The sequence below is a fragment of the Paroedura picta genome, chromosome 2 (genome assembly GCF_049243985.1).
Source record: "Paroedura picta isolate Pp20150507F chromosome 2, Ppicta_v3.0, whole genome shotgun sequence".
NCBI lineage: Eukaryota > Metazoa > Chordata > Lepidosauria > Squamata > Gekkonidae > Paroedura > Paroedura picta.
Window position 1 is genome coordinate 55,355,576 of NC_135370.1, and position 25,557 is coordinate 55,381,132.

At 41.0% G+C, this 25,557-nt stretch overlaps 1 long non-coding RNA gene across 4 annotated transcripts in view; it reads left to right on the forward strand.

Annotated features, from left to right (window-relative positions):
• The window catches only part of LOC143829385 (uncharacterized), a 90,784-nt gene that overhangs the window by 36,694 nt on the left and 28,533 nt on the right, over positions 1-25,557 (forward strand). Inside the window, exons 2-6 of one of the 4 annotated variants that reach the window (XR_013228138.1) lie at positions 1,771-1,856; positions 5,104-5,265; positions 10,985-11,104; positions 12,128-12,344; positions 14,977-19,220. This is a non-coding gene — a long non-coding RNA (uncharacterized LOC143829385). Of the gene's footprint in view, positions 1-1,770; positions 1,857-5,103; positions 5,266-10,984; positions 11,105-12,127; positions 12,345-14,976; positions 19,221-25,557 lie in introns of those variants that run through there. The other 3 variants (XR_013228137.1, XR_013228136.1, XR_013228139.1) reach the window with 3 other exon arrangements.

Here is a 25,557-nt window from a genome sequence, read left to right on the forward strand (position 1 = left end):
TTGACAGACATGTTGGTCTCTCTCCTGCCATACAGCCTTCCCTGAGTTTCAAAGAACTACTCGGATTGTGTCCAAGGGCTTGTGTTGTATGATTTCAAAACTCATCCCCTCCCCTTGGAGCAGCAAAATGGCTTTGCAGTGCTTAGATTCAAAGTCTTTTCCTATACTCAAACAAAAAGCTTTCGTTTGAGGAACATATGTCTAAACTGAACTTTGATGCATGGAATATGTTAAACACTTGTTAGGGAACTTGAATCTAATACATTGCTTTACATCCAGCACCTGTTTATTCTTACTCCATCAGACTGACCAGGAAGGGAGATGAGGGATATGCCAGACTGCATGTCTTTGAGCTAGGATTGCCAACTCTGAGATTAAAACTTCTTGAGGATTCAGGGGTGGAGGGAGGAGAGAGTTTGGGGAGAGAAAGGACCTCATGAGACAAAATGCCATCAAGTCTAGCCTCTAAAACAGCCATTTCCTCCAGGGGAACTAATTCTGGGAGATCTCCAGTCTTCACTCAGAGTCTGGTAAACCTACTTACAGTACTTAAGAAACATATTTTATAAAAAGCATGAACTGGGATAGTAATGGCCAGTCAAGGTCTCCAGTGCATGTCCTTAATGCCATAATGCTATTTCTCCCAGTTAATATGAGGAGGAATAAAGGGCAGACTTAGGTCATTACAAGTTATTTCATTCAACTGATTTTTGTCCAATGATCTCAGACCAGAATACACCTTCCTCCCCTTGCCCAATTTAAATGTCCTTCACTATTCTGGGACATTGGTCTACCTGTGACACAGCAGTTCTTGCTGAAGGGAATGGCAGCGTAATGTCAATGCAACCAGTGCCAATATAATTGATGCACAAAGGATTGAACAAATTCATAATGCACTACTTTCTAGTCAGAGCCACTACTGAAAATCAAAGCCAGCTGGACTATTGCCTACACACTAGATTGGCTAATCCTTTAATTGTTAATAGTCTGGTGAATATGTGTTGGTGACTGATACTGATTCCGCATGGCAGCAGCCCGGTGCACTATAGTGAAGCAGCATGCTCTGCCACTTCTTGTGGCTCCATGGAGGATGTTTATTGGTGGTGGACCAGGTCTGCCCTGGATTACTGCCTCCTCACAAGGTTCCACCACCTGCGGGGTGGCACGGAGGTTATTTGCATGAAGGTGGGATTGCAATCTCATCTTTGTGCCACAAAGTGCTATGTGGGACATTTTCTGTTCCCTCCAGGCTGCCACAGGAGGTGTATCCATGCCTGGAAGGCCTGGTTCTTCCCCTGTCCACACAGGTCTGTGGTGGGACAGACCACATTGGCCCCTGCAGCAGACCAGGGAACATGGATATATCCACCATGTCCCCATGCTATTTCCATGCTATGGGGCAATGGAGCACCTAACACACACCAGAATGAGCGTGTCAACATCATGTGGCTGCGGGATTAGCCCCGCTGCTATATTGCCAGCCCGGTTTTCTCCATCCATGCAGTATCGATACGAGTTTTTCATGCCGGTAACCTTTGTGTATGTTCCCTGGTTAATAAATATAAGGGAGTATATTCATATTCTTGTAATAGAGGTCTAAAATCGACAAGGCCACAAGGCTGAAGGGGGGGGGCAGGAATGGACAGGCCGCAAGCAGTCTTCTTAAAATATAAAATCTCAAGAAAACCTTCACAACAGCCTCAATCATCTTTCATAAGCTTTATGTTTCAGAGGCGAAAAGTTGTAAAATGGACAATTTATTTATTGCAGGTCTTTTTCACTGTCGCAGCTTTTAGTGGGACTCTCCCAATCAGTCTTGCCCTGAAGAAAGTGATGGATTCTATGTTGGGATTAAGGTAACAGCAAAACACCTCATTTGACAAGCTTCTCTAGCATATCCTTGATGGAGATTTCTGTATTAACCACCTTGCTCCGCAAGACAACACACTGGAAAATTGGCTTTGGTGATTATAAACAGGGTCCTTCCAGGAGCCCAAGGAGAAAATGTCTCCATAAATTGCCTGCTATTCTATCAATCATTCCATCAGCCTTTCCCACAGCCCTTACAGTCACAGCTTTTAGGTGTCAAGAAATATATTGTGAAAATGTTCCATGTTCAGTCACCTTCCGAGAGACATTTATACACAACCTTAAGTAGATACACGTAGTTCGGTGAATTTGAAATGATTGAGGCATTATGCTTGAGTAGCTGTGGTTCTATCCCTACCCGTAACATGAAATAAAAGTGATTATGCTTTTAAGCGGCCAATCTTCATAAAGACCAGTGCAGGGTTGCCATCTGGAACCTTTCATTTCCTGAAAGGGGCAATCCACCTTTTGCAGAGCTCAGTGGCAAAACTCCCATTATGTTAATGATGGAATGTAGCATGGAACAGGCTAAAACATTTTGTGACCTCCAGTAGGTGTTCAGGAGCAGTTTGTAATAACTAGAATAACATTTCTTTTTTTTTTCCCCCTCTCTCATTTTCTTATTCTGTAATTCAATATAAATAAAACTAAATCCATAAAAACCTTGACATTCATGCTAAGTTCACCATCATAATTTATGGGAGAATTGTTATGCATTATAATCATTGCTTTATTTCATAGGGAAACCTTTTGAGAGGAGAAATACAGTACGATTCTAAATTAACTACACAACCACAGTGGTTGTATTGTTGTATTGTATAGTTAGGATTGATATAGCTTTTAAAATCACTTTCCCTACTCCGGTATAGCACCATCAGGAGTTTGAGGGTGATCTGCAACACCTCCCTTACAATACGAGCAGTACACCAGGTGTTTTTCCATCTTCACTTGGTGAAGCTACTGGCACCCTATCGGACCCTGAAAAACCTAGCCACAGTCATCCATGTGATGGTCACTTCCAGGCTAGGGTACTGTAACATTGCTTTATGCAGGCCTATCCTTAGCCTTGACCTGGAAACTGCAGCTGGTGCAGGATACAGCTGCTTGGGTCCATACTATCTGTCCTCCAGCACCTGCATTGGTTGCCAGTTAAATTCTGGATCAAGTTTAATGTTTGGGATTTAACTTTCAAGGCCATATGAGGTCTTGGCCCTGTGTATCTAAGGGACTGCTTTTCCCAGTATATCCCCAGAAGAACTTAGAGATCTTCAACTACCAGCATGTAGTTGATGCACCCTATATCTACCCCACTTTATTTGATGCACCCTATATCTACCCCACCCGTTTCGCTTGTACTTTGTTATTATCAAGATCTTTGCTTAGGAAGATCTTGGCACGCTCAGCTAACTGTGGACTTAGCCTAATAAAGCTCTACTTTGGAATTTGCAACTGACTGTTGGATTCTTGATGCGCTTTCACTTGGGACTCCACCGGCTGGGCTCAGCCTGATTCCTGACGGGTGGTCCCCTGCTTGAAAGAAATTAATCTGGCCTCAACCAGGGTCAAGGTATTTTCAGCCATGGCCCTAGCCTGGAGGGATGAGCTGCCAATTGAGATCTGGGCCTTGATGTAATTACCTACGTTCTTCAGGGTTTACAAGATGGCACTCCTCTGCCAGGATTATAGTTGAGGTCAGAGCAAGCTAATACAGCCAAAAAAAAATCTATGGATCTCCCTCCATTCATTTCTGGTAATCCCACCACTAAAATGAAAGGTGAACGTAAAGGAAAAATTATAGGATGCCGATAAGTAGACAGTGGATGACCAACTAGAATGAGAGACAAAAAAAACCTGAGCACTGCAAAGTTTTATTATTGTTTTAACAGTGATTTTAATAATATACTGTATGTATGATGTGAATCGCCCCAAGCCTGCTGGCAGGAAAGCACAGTCTAGAAGATGAGTTGTTTTTATACTCTATTACTGCTTTGTGAGAGCAGCACTCAGGGCTGTGACTAGCCCAAGGTCACCCAGCTGGCTGCATGAGGAGGAATGGAGAATGAAGCTGCCACTCTTAATTACTACACCAAGCTGACTCTCAAAACATGAATGAATGAAATGCCAAAACAAAAAAGATTAAAACAAGTTTTTCTCCCCACAAGGGCAACATTTTTTAAAAATACTGTAGGAAAACTAAAACAATATTATTAAGTTCTGAGGGAGTACAGATGATCTCTGGTGTTCCCATTCCTCTCATCCTGTTGTTTACTTAGCATACAGAACAGTGAAATGTGATGAGGGCACAAAAAAGCCTCACTAAAAGAGCTCCGCAGGGCCCGCAAAAGGGAGCTCCTCAGTCAGGGCCTCTGAACTTCCTTTCCTTGAACCCATACATTGACCAACCATGGGTCTGTTAGATTGTTTACTGTTTATTGTTAGAACGCTATTTTCTGTGTTTATTGCTATTATTATTACTGTTACCTTTATTTGATATAGTCACAGAGTTCAATATACCATTTTTTATTTTCATTCCACGGGAACCGCCCTGAGACTTAGGGGAGGGCAGTATACAAATGAAATTAAAAAAAAAAAGAAAACAGCAATGCCTTGCCATTTTAAGGGGAGGACCAGTGGTAGAACACTTGAATACATAAGGCCCTAGGCTCAGCTCCTGATATCTCCAATTAAAAGGCTTTCTTTAAAGGAAAAAGAGAAAAAGGTACCAATGACCCGACTTAATATAAGGCAGTATTATATTTGCACGAACTACTTTGTAATCCTATACATAGTTACTTTAGTTTAAGTCATTTGATTTCAATGGGCTTAGTATCGTTTCCTAGGATTTCACTGTTAATCTTTCATTCGTTTGTTCATATGAAGTATGGTAATGAAAGCTACATGGCCAGCTAAGTATCCCTATGTACACTCCATTGCTTTATAATTAATATTTCTTCACTAGTGACTTTGCATTGAACAAATTGGTTTCATGCTGTTCATTACTATGATTTTTTAAAGGGCTTTTTCTTCTACATTAGAAATAAGAAACCATTACCTCACCATACCTGAAAATGATTTCGTAATTACTGAAGATGTGAAAAAGCTAAACATAATACTTAGAAATTAAGACAATGCCCACTTAATAAGCAATTATTGTGGCTAATTTAGTAGAGTGGTTTAGACCCAAGCAGAAACCGCAGGCGTCTACCAACACAGCAGTTTTCATTTATCTTTCAGCGACAACAAGCCACATCTTGGGAACTTGCCTTCATCACAGTGAAAGTGAAGAGGAAAGATAAAAACGGAAGAGAGAGTGCCTGAACACACATTTCCTGGGAAAGTGATCAGAAATCACCACCTCTGGGTGGATTTAGTGCTCATTTAAATGCACATGCTATGGTATGAAGTTTGTATGTTTTGGATGGTTAGGAAAAGTTTGTATGTTTTGGATGGTTAGGAAAAGGGTGGGAGCCTGGCCCAAGAATGCCCTGGGAGGGACAGCTGATGGAATTTTCCTGGATGAACTGTATAAAAGACTGCTTTGGACTAGCAAGTTTTAGAGTAAAGTATGGGCTTTCACCAAAGAAGGCTAAGCTTTGCTCCTGTTTGTGCAAACATGAACTTTATTTCTTACTGAAGTCTGTTTATGAAATTTATTTGACCTAAGAGATTTTTTTGGCGACTCCACCAGGACTTGCTATTCAAGCTGGGCTGCCCACCATGGGTCCTGTGGATTACACTGGTACACCAAGGAGATTTCTCATTTTCCTCCGCCATTGTGATTGTGGGTCAAGGCCAGCCTGGCAGATCAGTAAATCCCTGTTTAAATTATTGTAGTTCTTCAGTAGAAAGAAAGACATCTGGGAAGCGGGGCTCATAAGGCCATCCCATAGACAACAAAATACCTTCCTCCAGCTGGCAACCAATGCAACCAAAATCTTTAATCAGACAAATTGTTGTCACCCACGTGCCCACACTAATCAATCATATCCCATTTACCTGTCCCAGTTAACTCAGCTTGGTGTAGTGGTTAGGTGTCTGGAATGAAGTATGCACCATAGGTTTTGCTCTTTCAGGAGGAATCATGTTCCACCCCTTACAACAAAGACCAGAACATTTTATTCATCATAGTCACAAGCAAGGAAGGGCATATGACATTAATCAGGCACAAAGATATTTTTGAATTGTATTTCCAGGCTTGGGTATAGGCTATGCTGTTTAAAAGATTAAAAGTCTGTCTTGGGAGATTGAAGATTTAGCTAACAATACCCTTAGATCCCTACAGAATTAACAGACTGAAATTATGTCACTGGAAAATAATGGTTATACAATACAAGTTATCTCTGGACCATATGTTAGCATAACCAGGGGGCTCGTGTGTGTATATATAAATCAAACTTGTTGTCATTTTCTAAATAAGTCTGGAGACATTGAAACAAGCATGACTGAAATTCAGAAAGTAGCTTCAAGGATCAGAGATGGATCAGAGATGCCAGAAGAATGGGATGTACTTTCCTGGATAACCTCTTGGTTACCAGATTTTGCATGAATCAAACAGATTTTCACAGTGTTCATAGCCTTAATAATAGTGGGAATTTTGTGTGTATACAACATAGTTGTATAGTATGTTTGCCTTTATACATGTCTGTAATAGTTAGTAGCTTTGCAAAAAGGGGAAAAAAGCAATATCAGCATTCAAAGAAGCTAGGAGTAAGTGTAGAGTAAGAAAAGAGAATTAAGAATATACTAAGGACACCTTACTATAAGGGTGCCCCAATGTCAGCATACGATGATGCCTAGGCACAACACAAGGAGGTCAGAGCTAAATTTCTTGTTTAGTACCATCATTTCACCCTGATAATAAAATGGGCTAGAGAAGCAGCTGTCTAGATAAAATCTAAGAATCCTGGCGCCTTTGTATTGATGTGTACTGCCCTGATGTAAAAAAACCGTTTTTTTAAAATGAGGGATATAGATGTGGATGCTTGTGCAGAAGTATAGTTAAGCTTATTAGCATAGTAGAGTCACCACCCTTGGGTGGACAGGATATTGTATAAAGTTTGTATGTTTTGGTGATTAGGAAGAGTGTGAGCCTAGCGCAGGAATGTCCTGAGATGGACAGTTTAGATGGGATTTTCTTGGCTAAATCGTATAAAAGGCTGCCTTGAACCAGCACGTTTTGAGTAAGGCCTGGGGTTTCACCAAAGAAGGCTAAGCTTTGCTCCTGTTTGTGCAAACATAAAACTTTCTTAATTACTGAAGTCTGTTTGTGAAATTTATTTGGCCTAACATTTACACACACACACCTCATTCCTCTATCTAGGGCAATGGAAATGTATACGAATGTCATCATCATCATCTTATCCATAGTTCCTCTTAATATTTGTGAAACTGCCCAGTGAGTCCGGGGTGTCCGTGTTGGAATAGAGCCAATCAGGGTGCAGCCAGCTCATTAGCACAGCCCTATGGCTCAGGGCCACTCAGGGTATGGCACAGCCCCTACGACTGCCCCAGCCCAGGATGCCACGCTGCCATGTCGTCTCTCCGCCACAGGTAACACACCGCCCACCAGAATGTGCCCCGCCCATCCCAGCCACCACAGAGCCCCATGCCACCCCACCCCACCCTGCCACCTCCATGCTTTGGAGGCATCTGATGCACTAAAAGCTCTATCAGCGCCTCCCGTGACCTATCTCCCTCCCACCTGCCTGCCGCTAGCACCCGCTGTATTGAGAATACAGTGGGCTTGAAGACTAGTATATATATAAATAAAATGATGTTCCAGCCCTCTGACTGGACCTTGGGGGGAGGGCCTCCCCCACCCTGAGGGCAACTCACAGGAGCTGACGTGCCATCAGGAAGCACCGTGGAGCCTCTGATTTGCCCTCACTGGGTGAATATCCAAAACAAACAGAGAAATAACCAGTTTAGGGAATTGTTTGTTTGATTTAATATGTTATTTTCAAGTGGGCTGTTCTTGAATACTTTTCTCATAATGGCATCATCTACTGATCATCTGTTGTTATTTCCAGTTTGTGCCAAAGTTCTTACAAATTGCTGGGGATGGCAAGTAGCATATTTTAACAATCCTAACTACCATCCCTATTACCTGTCTGGGCCAGGATGACACCTGTAAAATTGCTTTGTAGCTGAGTAGCAAGGATTCTGGTGAGAGTCTTATGTCAGTGAGCATTTGATCAAGCGTGTTTGCTGACTTCCTGGAATCACTATGATGAATTTAAAAATTTACTGAGGAGAGAAGATTCCCCTCCTTGTAATACTGCTCTAGAATTTCTAAAAGCAAACAAGCAGCTAGGCTGTGTATCAAACCGATTAAAAATTCTTAAAGTTTATGGTCAGCGCATGAAGCATTTAGCAAAAATAATCACATTGCTGTTCATAATACAAAGTATTTACACACCTATGCAAATACACATAGAAATATTTGTATGTGAAGGTCTACTGAGACAGAGAGAGGTTTGCAAATAATGACAGTGTGGTTCAGTGGAGAATGATGGACACAGAATAAGCATATGTGGGTTTAAATCCAAAGTCCAGTAGATTCACTAGGTCACTTCCTGCATAAGCCTAAACAGAGGGATACCTTTCTAAGTAATGTTTTAAACTGTTCATACATTACAGCAGGGGTATTGTAAAAAACTATTTTATGCTGTTTTATGATCTTTAAAAGTTGAGGATGAAGAAAAACTGATCTGAACTGAGCAATGTGCCAGCAGAACAAAAGAAGAAAAAAAAGTGAAGTGATATTATCCTTACCACAGTTCCCCTAAATATTTGTCAAATAGCCTTCTGGGCAGCACTGTCTGGGACACAGGAACCCGCTGTCCAGGACACAGGAACCCGCTGTCCGGCCAGTGCTTCTGCTCCAGTGGGCAGCAAAGCTGGGCATGTCCAGATTGGGCCAGCCCATGGAATGCCCGCCTCCAGGAATGAGGGCAGTTCGGCACAGTGAGGGCAGCAGCCCAGAACTGGAGCTCCATGCTGGGCACCAGCAGCCACTGCAGCAGGTCAGGTGCAAGAAGGACTTGGCCGAGGTGGGTGAGCTCAGGGCCAGGTGGTGCTATTCACTGGGGGCATGTGCAGAGCCATGCAGGGTGGCCAGAGAGGCGGTGGTGGCGGGGCCTTTGTCAGTGCCAGAGGGTGGCGGCATGGGCAGGATCCAGGCTGGGACAGGGGACAGGGGGCAGCAGCAGCGGCAGCAGGGGTGGTCGTGGCCCCAGCTCCCCCCCAGCCACTGTGCAGCAGCAGCAGCATGTGTAGTAAGAGATGGGCATGGGGCGGTGGCTCCTATTCACCAGGAAGCTGCGGGGCATCCTTGGGCGGTGGCAGGCAGCTCTCCGGGTGGTGTGGCCCATGGGGGGGGGACTTTCCATTGCCCCTTGGCCCGCAACACAGGCCTTCATAGGCCAAGGGGCAGGTTTCTGGGTATTGGCGCTGCCGGGGGGGTTCCCTTGCCCCTTGCCCGCTATATAAATCTAAAACCACTATATGGATCTAAAACTGGCTTTTTATGCGCTGTTTTTTTTTAATGCCATATGCAAAATAGCACCCAGCCTGTGCTAGGGGAGGTGCAGTTTGAGGTGTGTGTTTTGATTTCATGGCTTTGGCTTTGTCTGTCCTGGCCACCACTTGGCGGAATGGACTTCCAGAAGAGATCAGGGCCATGTCAGAACTGAAACAGTTCTACAGGGCCTGCAAAATGGAGCTCCTCTACCACACCTTTGGTTGAGGCCAACAAAGCAATACCACCAACTAGGGCCCCCAGAAGCCCCCTCACTACCACCAGATGCACTCAACTGATATAGCACAGGATGAATCCTGACCAGCCACCCGTTAATCAAGGTTATACCCAGACTTAAGTGGTTAAGGTTGAATGTTATTTACTCACTCACTCACTCACTCACTCACTCACTCACTCACTCACTCACATATTTGTATCTTGCCCCTCACAAAGTCTTGGAGCGGCTAACAAACTAAGGGTTTAGAATAAACCTGAAAATAGAATAAAATAGGTAAATAATAAAATAGGGTAAAATATCCATACAGCTCCTCCATAAAAGCAACAATCAACCCAACTCCAATATACACTATTGGACAATATACACTATTACATCAATACGTTTAAGTAAATGTAGATATAATGTCAGTATATAGGGGAAGGCCTGATAATAACTGCAGTATGCAGTAGGTGCACACTGTTCTCAACCAAAGACTTGGATGAATACACAGCTATAATGTTGTGGTCTTCATACTGTTAAGTCCTTAATTGTTGATATATTCTCTATATTGTACCAGCATCACAGTGGATTGTGAGTTGTGAACTCTTATTGCATACTGCCCTGAACTGCATGGGAGGACAGTATAGAAATGTAACAAAATAAATATAAATAAATAAATAATAACCACTGTGCCAAGCTGTCAGATGCACTGGCTTTCTTACAAGTATAGAACCGTGGATTCCTCAATGTGGACTCAGAAGAAAAAAGGACATCACGAGGCACAGTGGGGTACTTTATGAAATCCCCAGATGATTATGAGCATTTTGCCAATGTGATACTACGACTACTACTATGACAGTATATTGGAAGAGCAACCACTGACGAAGATAAAACAAAAAGCGGGTTGACTCTTTATGACTTTATGTTATAACCTTTTCACCTATAAACATAGAGAAGACTGCTATATCACTGTGCCTCGTGATTTCCTTTTTTCTTCTGGCTTTCTTACAAGCATTATGCTACATTTCTTAGTACAATAATCTGTAAATTCCTCTGTGCTTCATAACAAAAGCAGAAATACTTTCAGCCCAAGATAAACACTGAGCTCTGTAGATTGTCATTGCCCTGCTGCCGTGTCTTGAAGGTCCATTTCCATGCTCAAGTGCTCTTTCAGCTTCCACAGATGCTTGGGAAGGAAAGTGAGAGCTTTTTTAGGAATTAATTTATTTCCATATAGAATTACTGTCAAAATGTCAATGGATGAGAAATGCCAATATGACAACGTGGGTACCAATTAAGGAGCCTTATAAGAGTATGGCAACAGGAGCGGTTGTTTTCTGTAATTTAATCATTACCTTCTGTACACTTCTCAAATCTAGGCAAAATAACAACTGTGCAGAAATAAAGCTGGGTAGAAGGAGGCCAGTATTTTGAAAGAGAGAAATATCCATGGTCAAGGTACAAGACCGGACGAGGTTGCATGGGAGAAGGGCATTCTGGTGAGAACATCCTCAAGAGTAGCGATCCCCAACCTGTGGTCCATGGACCACATGTGGTCCGTGGACTAATTGGAGGTGGGCCGCGAAGGACACCTTCCCCCCCCCGGCCCTTTACTTCATCCCCCCCCCCAGCCCTTTACAACACACTTTGGGTGTCATTTTCTCCCATCACTCCCAGATGGGACTATCTCGTTGCAGAGAAACAAGCTCAGGGTTCCCATTGATTTGTCATTGTCATGAGTTAAAATTTCCACGAAAATAAAATGTTCCTTATGTTCATTGTTGTGGCGTGTCTGTATCTTATTTTGAAGGGATGTTTAAACATTACCATAGCGATCAGAGAGCGTTAGGGCAGTGGTTGAGAGTAGAGGAGTAAACTACCCCCCCCACTGGGCCTCAGTAAAAGGCGTTGAGTGGTCCCCGGTGATAAAAAGGTTGGGGACCACTGCTCAAGAGGAAGGAAAGGAAGGTGGGGGAAAAAGGAGAAAACATATATTCATTCATATAAGATTAGGTTTAGCATCAGGAGTAAAAAGAGGTCACACTCAGGGCCTCACAAGAAAGCTTGATTTAGAAGAAAAATTTGAAGGGCATGCAAGAGTTATGCATCATATGGGTTCCTGGAGGCAGTTTTAGGCAAAACGGAAGAAGGGTCAGTTGTACAAGGAGCCTTTCAGATGGATAAAATTGTAGAGCTGGGAGAACAAGTATTGTGGCAGGGTTGTAGCAGAATATGATAGCAGAAAGGTAAGTCTGAAGGTAAATACAGAATTCAGGAGCAGACAGGATGGATAGACGGGTTGTTAGGCAGTCCTGAGCATTGTATCAGGTCTTTATTGTATTTGCATTTTTCAGCACAATCCCTTTTTTGAATTTTTAAACTCTCATTTGTGCTTTTTTTTTCAGCAACAGTTGTTATCTCATTTGGAAGCTCATTTGACTTAATGTCATTAAAAAAGAATGAAAACACTGTCAACCTCTCAGAAGAATGCTGTATGAGCCTGTGTGTTTGTGTTCATTTAGATAACCTGGTATGGAGGACTCCAGACATAGCCTTATCAAAGTGCCAGATGTATTTGAAACCTGTGCCCTGCAAGGAGGGCAGCTGTGCCAGAGCATAACTCATTGTAAGAGCTGTGAATGATTTTAAAGAGGATGGAAACTCCATTGGCTATATCAGACTGAACATGTCCAAGCAAGTGAACCACAATGGAAGAATTATACGCCAATGGATGTCAAGGTCAGTTAACAATACCTCCCGGGAGTTTTCATAGCAGAGAGAATTAAAACTTAAACCTTAGTTATCATTATTGGTTGGAATTTTTTAATTTTTTTTGTTTTCAGAACAGATGCCTGTAAAATTGATCAAGAACATAATACTCATGCAAATGATAAAAATATACAATAACAGTATTAAACAGACACCAGAAATATCAATAGCTTTTCATTAAAGGCGAATTAATAGATTCGGGCTACAATATTATTTCAGAGTAAAGTATTAAACTCAGTAGGATTCACCGCAAAAAAAACATTAATAGAGTTAGGCTGCAGATATTCCAAATGTCATTCTTTACCTATTCTTTGTAATAGAATCTATCCTGTCTGCTCCTTGGTTCATGCTGTGACAGACTGCATTTCTAACAGCTTAGAAGTTCTGCATAAACATCTAAGGACTGTGAATGGTTAATTCTTCACAAAAACAGAGTTTTCAGTGACAGGCTGCCTGAAGGAATCTGATTGGTTAGCATAAACTGAACAGAGAAAGACTTCTGAACTAGACAGTGAGGAGGATTCTGTCAGATTTCTGCCTTAACTTAGTCAATTTTACCCTTCCTTGAAAGAAGTTGAGAACTGGGGGAAGATTCACAAGGAAGTTTGGGAAGTAGGCACAGACTCCCATTCAGGTCAAAGAAAAGTGATAGATCTTCTAGAGAGAGAAGAATATTTCCTACTCTGTCATGCAGGGAGTTACCTCTGAAGAAGGCAGAGATCCCTGGTGTAGTTAGAAACTGCCCTTAGTGACCATAAGAGCCAATTAAAAACTCAAGAGTACTGTTGTTTCAAGAGAAAGGGGTTGGGTATTGAAAAGAATACCAGCCTTCTGGAAACCAAGAGTAAAAAAGCAGGGCTGCGACAGAGGCAGGGCTGGCGCTTCGGAGATGTGCCGGCCCTGCCTCTTTCCCGGCCCTGAAGCCGCCAGCTCGGCTGGGAGGGCATGGGAAAGAGGCTTCGGGGCAGGAAAGAGGCTTTGGGGCAGGAAAGAGGCTTTGGGGCAGGAAAGAGGCTTCGGGGCCTCTTTCCTGGCCCTGAAGCCGCCACTTTGGGTGGGAGGGGGCAGGAAAGAACCTTCAGGCCATTGTGGTGGGGTGGGGGTGGCTAGCGCCCATTGTATTTAGCGATACAATGGGCTTTAAATCTAGTAATGATATTTAATATTGTTATTAGATTAACTAGGATTCTATTTTATAAGCTCATATTTTAAAGCAGAATCAGATCTCAAAACCATGAAGAAACCCCCAATTCTCTTCAAAATGCCTAAATTCTTCATAGAAACAGCAGATTTATTTGGAATTTGCTTTTTAAAAAGCCAAACGCATTGTATTTGACAAAGGTCAGCCTAATCGACTTGCTTGACTGAAGAACATGATGTGTCTGATCATTCTGTGTATAAAGTGTTGTCCAGTTGTCACTAACTTATGATGACATCATAGGGCAAGGGAGGAACCGAGGTAGTTTGCCACTGCCTTCTACATCGTAACCCTGGACTTCCTTGGTGATCTCCCATCCAAATACTAACCAGGGCTGACCCTGACAAGTTCAGTCTAGCCTGGACCACCCATGTCAGGGGGACTGATTAGTACATACATAATTCTGTATTATCACGAGCAGCAGCATGGGAATTCACAGATTAAGCAATAAACACTGATCTTTACCATGTTTACTCAGAGTTAAATCCCACTGATGAGGTTTCCAGGCAATTAGGATTAAGGTTTGTACTGCAGGCTTATTTGGAAACAAGATGCTTCTGCATGGACTAAGCAAACACTTGGACAGGTACTGGGCCAAAAGCCAAAGTACCGTGAGTTTTGTTTGTTGTGTCAGCACCTCAATGCATATATTTAATGGCTGAAAGTAAACATCTGCAACAAACCAGAATTCCAGACAGTGGCCTGCCAGCAATATGAAATTCAGCTTTACTGAGAACTCAAGAAGGGGGAACTTCAGTTTGCAGCAGAGAAGAGTAAGAATTCCAAATTATTTAGCACACCACCACATGCCAACTGTAAATCTATTTGCATAAGTTAAACTTACGTTTATAGCAAAGGTGTTCTGTGGGAGAAGAAAGTATTACTTCACTTTAACAGGAGATGTTCACCTGGCTATAGTCAGCCTTGTAAAAGTGAGTGATTAGTCACAGAAGATGTTATTTGAGCATTGCTTCTGCTTTGAAGAATATCAAACTGTAAAGCATCCAGTTACAACGAAAACATATTTATTAAGGCCTGGAGGCAGAGATATTTTCCCATTTGCTTTTATCAAATGTTTATCCTTTTTATCCATGCCCTGTTACCATAGCAGCAGTTCCTAGACGGCTATGAGCTTCTCACATGAATTCTTATGTACTCCCAGCTAATAACTCCAGTGGCGTTAGTTCGCTTATAGTGATGAAAAAGTGTTTCTTCACCAAGTGTGTATTTTCTTCCCCCTCTGAGGCCAGCCTCCATAATGCCCTAATCAAGGAGTCTTGTTAAGAGTAAAAATGAGCAGCCAATATAGTAAGGCACACCATGCCTTTAAATCCTTCCTATGTTGTTTCTTAATTGCTTAGTCATTACGATAATTATATCATTGCACTTTCTGTTCCCTACAAGAGCTTTGTATTTCAGGTACGTGTTCGCCAATGGGTCTCTGGCAGCCATTACCACACTGTTACCCGTAACTGAGATGTTGCTGCATGGGAAGATAATTATATTGTTTTCGTGAGGACATTTAGTGAGCAGTTTTTGGAAACCCAACCTAAATTGATAATTAAAAACATCAGAAAATCACCACAACATCACGTCTACATCATGAAGCCCTATGGAGAGAAGACAATTACAGTTATGTTGATCAAATTTGCTCTTTGATAATGAGAGAGAGAGAGAGTGATATGTGATAAAATTACAAATGTAAATGTTAAGTGATTTGATTTTTATAAGATAGTTTAAGGTATAATATCCTTTGATGAAAGAATTTGTCACTGTGTATTAGAATCATAGAATCACAGAATCATAGAGTTGGAAGGGGCCACACAGGCCATCTAGTCCAACCCCCTGCTCAACGCAGGATCAGCCCTAAGCATCCTAAAGCATCCAAGGAAAGTGTGTATCCAACCTTTGCTTGAAGACTTCCAGTGAGGGGGAGCTCACCACCTCCTTAGGCAGCCTATTCCACTGCTGAACTACTCTAACTGTGAAATTTTTTTTCCTGATATCTAGCCTATATCGTTGTACTTGTAGTTTAAACCCATTACTGCGTGTCCTCTCCTCTGCAGCCAACAGAAACAGCATCCTGCCCTTCTCCAAGTGACAACCTTTCAAATACTTAAAGAGGGCTATCATGTCCCCTCTCAGCCTCCTTTTCTCCAGGCTGAACATTCCCAAGTCCCTCAACCTATCTTCATAGGGCTTGGTCCCTTGGCCCCAGATCATCTTCGTCGCTCTCCTCTGTACCCTTTCAATTTTATCGACGTCCTTCTTGAAGTGAGGCCTCCAGAACTGCACACAGTACTCCAGGTGTGGTCTGACCAGTGCCGTATACTATGACATCTTGTGATTTTGATGTGATGCCCCTGTTGAAACAGCCAAAAATGGCATTCGCCTTTTTTACCGCTGCATCACACTGCCTGCTCATGTTTAGTTTACAATCCACAAGTACCCCAAGGTCTCGTTAACACACAGTGTTACCTAGAAGTGTATCCCCCATCCAGTAGGCATGCTTTTCATTTTTCTGACCCAGATGCAGAACTTTACACTTATCTTTATTAAGTTTATTTTTATTAGGTTATCTTTATTTACAATTATCTTTATTAGGCTGTGGTCTTAGGGGTTATTTCCACTATGGAAGTCAGGTTCTCAAAGCTTGGTTCTCAAAGCTCAGCTCATTGGGTGATAATGAGCATCACACTCCATCTCTTTTGATACCAGTCACCATCAAAGGAGAAAAACAGATGACTACTCAGTTGTAGGATAATCAAACCAATGAACAAAACACTGAGTTGAGGCTCCCAAATAAGCTGTGATAAATAAAGAGCCAGTTTGGTGTAGTGGTTAGGAGTGCAGACTTCTAATCTGGCATGCCGGGTTCGATTCTGCGCTCCCCCACATGCAACCAGCTGGGTGACCTTGGGCTCGCCACGGCACTGATAAAATTGTTCTGACCGGGCAGTGATATCAGGGCTCTCTCAGCCTCACCCACCCCACAGGGTGTCTGTTGTGGGGAGAGGAATGGGAAGGCAACTGTAAGCCGCTTTGAGCCTCCTTCGGGTAGGGAAAAGCGGCATATAAGAACCAACTCTTCTTCTTCTTCTTCTTCTTCTTCTTCTTCTTCTTCTTCTTCTTCTTCTTCTTCTTCTTCTTCTTCTTCTTCAAAAAGCTACAAAAAAGAATTTCATTGGGAAAACAGCATACATGAGAATTTCAGTCAAGGTTGAAACAATATCAATTTTATAAAGAGAGACTTGCCCAAAAGAAATGAAAACACAATCCTTTACTTTGAAATCTCTTCTGGGGGACCTGGTCTACTAACAGAACATTGTCTATAATATGACTTCTGTCTACCAAAATGGCTATGGTTAGCTATATTATGTAAGTTATATGTTCATTGTATGGTTAACTTACATGGTTACCTTTGATATATTGGGATGTTTTTAGACATCCAAAACATTTTTTAACGAATCTATGCCGTTTTCAAAAATAAGTATATTTTCTAGACTTACCATTTCTCTGTCTCTCTATATAATCTACCAAACTAAATTGGCAGTAAGATCAAGAAATGTTTTGGTCATTTGCCTTACAGGTTCAGATAAAAATATTACGATTATCTGCCCACTCATGGATAAATGATACCATTCCAATCATCCATCAAACACCAACTGCTATATGAAACATGCCAATGCCACAACAGTCCTCTCTCTGATACCTTCTTCAGTGATCCCTGATAAATCCCACATTCTCAGAATTCTTTCTCTCTCAGTTCCATTAACATGAAGTTATCCAACTTTTTCCATTATTAAATTTGTATCCACACTCTTAGTTTCCAAGTTTTGTATTTTCTCCTTAATTTGATCCACCTCTCCCGTTATTTCCAACATGAAGATATCAGTTTTCTATAGTTCATCTGTCAGCTACTTGGAGAACTGTTATTTTAGAAAATTAATTTCACTTTTAATTTCCAAAAATTTCTGTTATATATATTTTGGTTGGTCCTTTGAAGACTTCCCCTGTATTTTATTGACTTGACTTCGCCATTAGTCAAGTAATTCCAGCAATGCTATTAGGTTAACAGTCGTAAGAGGAAGGAAGGGAGGAAGGGAGGAAGGAAGGAAGGAGAAAGGGAGAGGGAAAAGGAAGAAGTCACAATCCAGTGCCAAATGACTCAAGATTTATTTCAATTCAGTCTATAGTATAGCCATGAAATAGTTAATCTTCTATTATTAGACAATTCTGTTGCTAGACTGTTCCCATGGCAACATAACTTCTGTAAGATATCTTTGTTAGTGAGAATGTCCCAAATTGGAATTCTAAAAATGTGAACAGGAAGTTCTCTCTCTGTTCAGTCTTTATTCAGGAGCTGTTATCCAGTCTCAAAAAAAAATAAAAGCATATTTTAGAAAAGACAAATTCATACCATGCAAAGCCAAATAGTCTTATTTAAAAATAAGATTTTTCAGTACTTCCAAAAAAGTTTGTCTGTGGCTGAAGCCATAAATTGTTAAACAATAGCTCACATCTCAGATCATAGCTTTGAGAGAAAAGGAATCATGTCACAGGAATTCAGCCTCATCAGAGATAAGAAGCTCTCTGTCAATTAAGAGTATTCTTCATCATCCACTTAGAAAATGTGCCTCAGCCAACTTAAAATGCCTAATGTATAATACACCTAAGATCAATTCCTTCCAACAACTGCTTTCATTTAAGGTAAGAAGAAACTTCCAATTTTCACCACCTGGACAGAAAGAAAGAAAAAGTTATCACAGGAATGCTTGGGAAATCTCAAGATCTCGCTTATCTAGAGAGATAGATTCAGCCCAGGGAGCCTACTGGCTGTTAATTTAGTCTGCATTTTTCTTCTGCTGAAGAAAGAAGCAATCAGTCAGCCATAGAGGTCACACTGGAAGCCAACTCTCAAAATAGAAAGAAATCACTTGGGGACTAAGGTGAATTTTCAGTTGCTGAAACAAAGAAAAGATATTTGTACTGTAAAGTGATGCTCAGCAATGACTTTCCATCCTTGCCCAAGCCACCCATTTAGAAATGCTAATAGATCTAGCTAGAGAAAATGGATGGACCTGCAGCCCCACCTCCAGTCAGACAGAAGGAACAGAGATTTGGAGAAATTAAGTGACAGAGAGACTTCAGGAAAAGATTTGTGACCCAGCCTAGTCTGGTCAATGGGAGGCGAAAGAGAGATGATAAAACTCTTAGGAGCAAGGAGGAGGTGCTCATTTGTACTGATTTCATTAAGAAAGACACAAATTTTAAATTGGTATTTCATTGAGACACAAATTTTAAATGAGGTTTCGGGGAGGCAACCATTGCCATCTACTGGTCTGCACACCTGAAGAAAGCTTGACATTAATGGAACTTTTGTAAAAACCTGAAAATTCCTAAGCTAAGGAGCCTGCTTTATATGACACGTGTAGAGAGAGAGGGGAATTGCATTTTAACCTTTTCTGTTAGATGCTGTACTAAGAGTATGCTTGTAAACATTTTCTTTTGAATAAACACTTTATAATTTCTGATGCCGGTAGTGGTTCTCTTTACCACATAGAACTCCACCATCCTGGACATGCTGAAAGGAGCACCTGGAAGAAGGAGAGGGCAATCAGATGGCAAGTGGCTATTCCCTCAGTGGTTCACAAGGCAGTAAGATATCCCCATGGTAACCAGGAGCTAGGTAGTGGGAGATATAGAGGCAAGGCCTCAGAACTTGGAAGGGAAGCTGAGAGTCCTGATCTTACCAGTGGGAAATTCCTACAAAAGTCAGGTGGTGGACAACGAAAGAGAAAAGCCCCTCTGGATGTTGGATGCCATGGTGAAATAAGGCCTGCAGGCCAAAGCAGGACTATTTTACCATACCTTCCATACATTTCCTCATCCCCAATATTACCCAAACAACAAGGATAAAAGCTGCAGGGAAGCAGCTTCCACACAATGGATAACAACCAGTTTGGAATGGCAATGTGAAAAGCTTCTAAATCAGGCATGAATCAATGAATTTAAGCCATTTATATTCATATTCCCTGGATTAATACCAGAGGTTCAGATACAGCACTACTATATTATTTGTGACTTGGTTTGCCCCTCAATACATGGAATTGGGAAATGTTTATTTTAGTATTCAAAATTTTGCATATGTAGAGCAGAAATGGCATCATTTTTTTTGTGATTAAAATAAAGCATTAACCAGTGGCATTCCTTCTTCATCCTAAGGAAGTGAAGGCAGATGACAGGGTCAGCAGGGAGAGCCTGGCACTGAAATATCCAGGCCTGCAAAGCAGAGTTGCAAAAGTAGAGAGTGTTATGCTTCTACCCAGGATGGCAGATTCACACATGCAACGCAAAACATTTCACAATCTCAGGAAGGCATCTTCTTCTCTCCTTGGTATTTTCTTTAAACTTTCTGAATTAGACTGTCAAGAGCCATGGAAAGGAATGAAATCAATTTGATGCATCATATTCACTCTTTTGCTGTTTATTTCCATTGTCCTGTGTTCCCCTAATATAAATGAATTGGTGTGAAAATCAATGCATATTCATAAAGTGAGTCTTTCAGTTATCTTTCACACTGAAGCGCAGCTCAAAGAATTTATTCAGGTTCTCTACAATTCATAATCCACCTTTATTACTCTTTTTCACTGCTTTTCATCTAACAGTTCAACCCTCCCTTTCCTTACCATTAACTTAGTAGGGTTGCCAATCTGCAGGTGCAAATGGGAAATCTTCCGAAGTTTTAACTTATCTCCAGACTACAAAGATCAGTTTCCATAGAGAAAAATGGCAAATTTAAAGTGTAAACTCCATGGAATAACATCTCTGCTGAGTTCCATCTCCTTCTCAAATCCTGCCTTCCCCAGGCTCCAACCTCCAGGAATGTCATGACCTTGAGTTGGTAACTCTATAACATATATTTCTTTTTAAAGACTTTGCTCCTCTCATTTGACCAAAAGTCACTCTTCCATTTACAATTTATTATTTAGTACAGTGGGTAGCTCATACTAGCCTGATTTCATCAGATCTTGGAGGCTAGACAGGATTGGCTCTGGTTAGTCAGAGTACAAGTTCCTCTCTGTAAAGCAGGCACAAAGTTAACAAACAAGGCACAGAACTCTGTGTACCAAAGACTTAGATTACAAAGTGGTTTGAGCAAAGGTTGCTCCCACACTTGGCTCTGTTATGTGTCTACCTTTTATCATCCCCAGCAGTTACAGCTCATTGGATATTTGTTCCTGCAACAACTCTGTTAGGAGCCAAAACCAGTGATAACGATACAAACTAATGGGCACTATATCTATTGAGCTGTCAGTCTCTCCTCCTGTCCTTGATTATGCCAGTTCAGGAGACACCTGTGATGAGTGTCAACATGATTTCTATCCCTTTCTCTTCTGCTAGAATGAGCAACCTTCATTAATGAAACCTTCATCCATTAATGCTTTTGCTGGTTCAGATGGGCATTCCACAGGTACATATTCTGATTCTTCTGTCTCAGCTTCAAAAGAAGAGGAAGCTGGCTGCCTCATTACCCCCTTTAAAGTACTTACCCCCTCATAATAAAGATTATAATTTATTATATTTTAACAGTGTCAACATGATGCTAAAACTATTCCTGTGTCTTGAAAAATTGTTTCATCTAAATTGCCTATATTTTAAACTTTTTTCTTCAGAATGAAGAAGGCATTTTATTTTCCCTATAAGACCAATTGATACAGAAAATCACTGTATTTAAAATGGTACAGAACAATTGCCTTATTATAGAAATTGTTTAGAGTTGTCCTTTATCACTGGAGTGGATTCTTTACTTAAAAGAGAGTGAGAAATGGGCCAGTACCTTTGTCTCCCTGCTATAAAAATGCTGAGTTTCAGTTTTAGTTGTAATTGTATGATGACTCAGTTTTTTACAGCTGTTTTCCTACATATATCTACATGAGGGGAGGGGGGGAAGCTTCCTAGTCATTATCCTACAGATATTTACAAGGTCCCCCCATTACCTCAGAAAGGTCCCCTTCATGTATCATATTCTTGGTAACCTATCAGGAATATTGTGGTTCTTTCATAGGACTTGAAAGGAATGCTTGACTTGGTTTGAATATGCTGCAGGCTGAGGTCATAGGATACTAAATCCATTGAAAGAACAGTACAATTCAAGACAGTATATTGGAGCTGATAAACCTAAATTTTATTGAACAGTATCTGATTTGACTGAAATATGTTTCCACATTAAGTTTCCATCTGCAGGGAATTTATAACATGGGAAGCATTCAGAACTCACATTGTCCACTTCCACACATTCTATCAGCTCATTCAGTTGTTCACATAAAACCAGATCATACCATGCTGCAGTTAATTTCCATCACTAGTAATACTGGTACATGGAGAGTTCCTTTGATGAAACAAAATCTAATAACAAGAATTGCTGGGTATAATCAGTGATACTAGTTCTCCTACTCCTACAGACCCAGCCCAGTGAAATATCCTACATGGAAGCCCCAGATCCCAATCACTACTCAGTAAAATGGTGAAGGCAAAATGGGAGAGGAAATCATCATCTCTTCAATGGTGCCTTTACTGGTATGAACCCTGGAAAGATGTCCTTGCATCAGGGCGATGCTGTAATGCTATTATAAAGTTTCATAAATGTATTTATAAATAAAAACTTTTAAAAATACAATGCAATGATTCATAAATCCATTAAGCTAAAAAACTATAAATAAAAACTAAAATAAAGAAAGAAAAACATAATTTTTCAGTAGAATCCCTGATGCAATGACATCACTTTCAGGTTCAATGTGAGAAGTGACATCACACCATTGAACTGATGGAGATTTGCATGCTCCCTCCATATTCCACTTGTTACCAGTGCTCAGTTGGCAGCTCTAGGTAAAATCATCAATACCATGCAAATGAATGACACTTTTGAAGATGGAATGAAACAACAACAAAAAAATCACACATTTCTATTAGAAAATACCAGAAGGACTTTTCAGGTATGAGAATATCATACAATTTCAGGACAATCCTACCTCTCAATTTAACTTGCTGACTGAAAGTAAAATCACTCTTAAAAGCTTTAGTAGTACTAGAGTCCAATGACATGGCATGGGACTACATCAATTTGCCTCAAGTGTAGAGAACATGGAGGGCAAGTTAAAACTTGTTAATGAGACCTCTGGAGAGAGGGGCTGTTACACAAAGTAATAATTCAGCTCAAATGAGTAGCCTAGTGTAATAGTAAAGCAGGAAGGACATATTACGAACCCTTCTCAGAAATGTCGTAGCTGCCCTGTCTGAAGACTGCACAAGCAGTCTCTGCTCTAGCAACTGCAGGTGCAGGAATGCAGGTTTGGGAAAGGGGCAGCAAATTCCAAGTTATTTTCCATGCTACCCATGCAACCAAAGCTAGAGCTACAGGCAGGGCTAGGGTAGGCTGTTACCAATAATGCCATGTTTAAAAAATCCGCCTTGTGTGGTTAGAAAGCTAAAGGTGCATTATTTATCCATAGTTATAATTTTTCTTCTAGAATCCCCCCCTCCCCCATTTATCCTGAGGACAAAAGCGATATTGGGATTTGGTCCCCAACCTTTTGTAAAGCCCATATTAAAAGAAGAACTCTGGAGGCATAATGATAGCATCTTCAGTAGACATGCCAAAAATAAATACCAACAGAAACAGCCTGCCCAGTACAAGTAATCCTTGTCCCAGCTGTAACATTTAGAACAGTTTCCTAAGTGGATTATTCCCACCATTTTGAGATTCCTAATATTTCTGCCCTGCCCTGCCCTGCCCTGCCATGTTCCTGGAGGTCACTAGTAGTTCAATGATTGATAAAAGGTAATTGCCAACTACTACATTGTAAGTAACTGTGTTGCATTCAGAGTGAGAACAGGTAATAAACATAAGTCCAGTGCCAATAATTAAAGATAAAACCACCAGTTGAAGAAAAATGCCTGATATGGATTTTCTTTCTCGGGTCCCTTTTCTCACCTGGAATATATTCTTGAAATAAATTTTGATAGCGCAACTTTAAGAATATTTTCCCTTGCAATCTCCACTACAGTGTCCAATGAAGAGAAACTTGTATTTCTGTTTCTCCAATAATGTACTGTGGAACAGTGATCCATCGCACAGATAGGAGATGCTTGGTTTAGATTGGAGATGCTTGGTTCAGATTGGAAAGTGTAATTATGCCCTCAGTTATTAAAAATATATTCTGAAGCTGTTGCATGGTGAAGGTTATCTGCACATATTGACTCCTGGCTATGTCTCTCAGCAATACCTATGGAGGTCATTTTTGTTAACTTTTCTATACTTATATATTATTTTTTGTTTCCCAACCCAACCAAGCATGAAAACTTTTTTTCTTCCTAAGGCAAACATTATACATTACTGCAGCTAGTGAGGAAAAAAGTGCATACTGCAGATCTAATAACAATGAAGACTGAATTATATCAGGATGTCAAAGGTCCTGTCTCATTCTTATTTACAGTCTATATCAGAGTTATGCTATCAATTAGTTCACAGAGTATTATTAGTAGAGAGTGTAACATACAGCTGATTATTAGTAGAGAGTGTAACATACAGTGGATGTTTTTTATAAAAATAAAAATGTGCAGGTACTCATATATAGGGTCATATTGATTTCTATCAACTCCCCATCACAAATTGGGGAGCCCCTCAGTACTGATGACTACCACAACAAAAAAGCCTTGCTAAGTCATGAACTGGGATTTCCACGGATACTGATACAGATTTCAGATTCCTACCAGTTTGACATTTTCTTTAAGATACCACATTTAAAGCAATTTTATAGATACAAGTATGTTCGTTACATTCCACTACATGTGAAGCTTGCTTTAATAAAGCCCTTGTGATGGACAAGGCTCTAAGAGCTGAAAAAACAGCTACAGTCAATGAGGAGTTAAAAATCCTCACTAGGTAGATAGAACCATTGTGAAAGGCTCTGAGCCCTGTGACTGGCCAGCCACAGCTGGGTTTATCTACTGGCTGGAGGGAAGACCAGTTTGAGAGAGGTCTGATTCTTAGCTGGTAAACTCCTCTGAGGAGAAACTCTAGGGAGTATAGGTTTCTATTGGCAGCTAATGAATGCACAAAGTATCTGAACAACTAGGGCAGTTATTTGAGAATTTCTGTAGTCACGTATTTCTCCCAAATTAGGTCAAAGTGGGAAAAGAATCCATCTGAGGAAGAGAATGAGGACCCCTGCCTCCTTAGTAAAGGGAAATCAGGGGTGTATTTACAATTATATGTGTGTATGAAAACCAGCCTCGGTTACCTCAGAAGACAGTGGGAGACTCCCCAAAATGGAGAAAGTTATCATACAAGCTATGTGTGCTCACTTTCTAGGCATTAGAGGAAGTTCAGGAGAGTTCTATAGATTAAAGAACAGAGAAAAATAAATGTGTTTTGGGAATAAACACTCTGAAAAAACATCTCGGATTAAGGAAACTTTAACATCTGAAAGAAAAGCCTAAGAACATCTGAAAAGCCTGTAAGAACTAAAAGGTGTGAAATAGCTGATGTGTATAAAGAAAATTGATTAGTCAATGCCAACTATTATTTCTGGCAAGTCTCCAGGTGCAGCAGAGAGAGATGCACAGGCAGCCAGATATTTTAAGGGTGTGAGCAAAGACATAGTCTCAAAACAGAAACCAGGGTCAGTAGCCAGAAATCAGTCACTCACACGTGAAGTCCGATAAGAGCAAGAAGAAAGTCCGTAGTCAAGTTACAAGCTGAAGGTTAAGACAGGGAATCAGGGCCCAAGAAGTCAGGAACAGGTTCTGGAGGGACAAAGCTTTTTCTGACCCACGTGGGAATGTACTGGTAATTTAGAGCTGGACAAATGCAGAGAGTGGTGGCCTCTGGAAGTACATATTTTAGAGGGTGGGCTCCAAATCAGATACCTTTACATTAGAAAGACTAGTTGCAGCAGCACCTAGCAGTTTTTCTTTGCCACC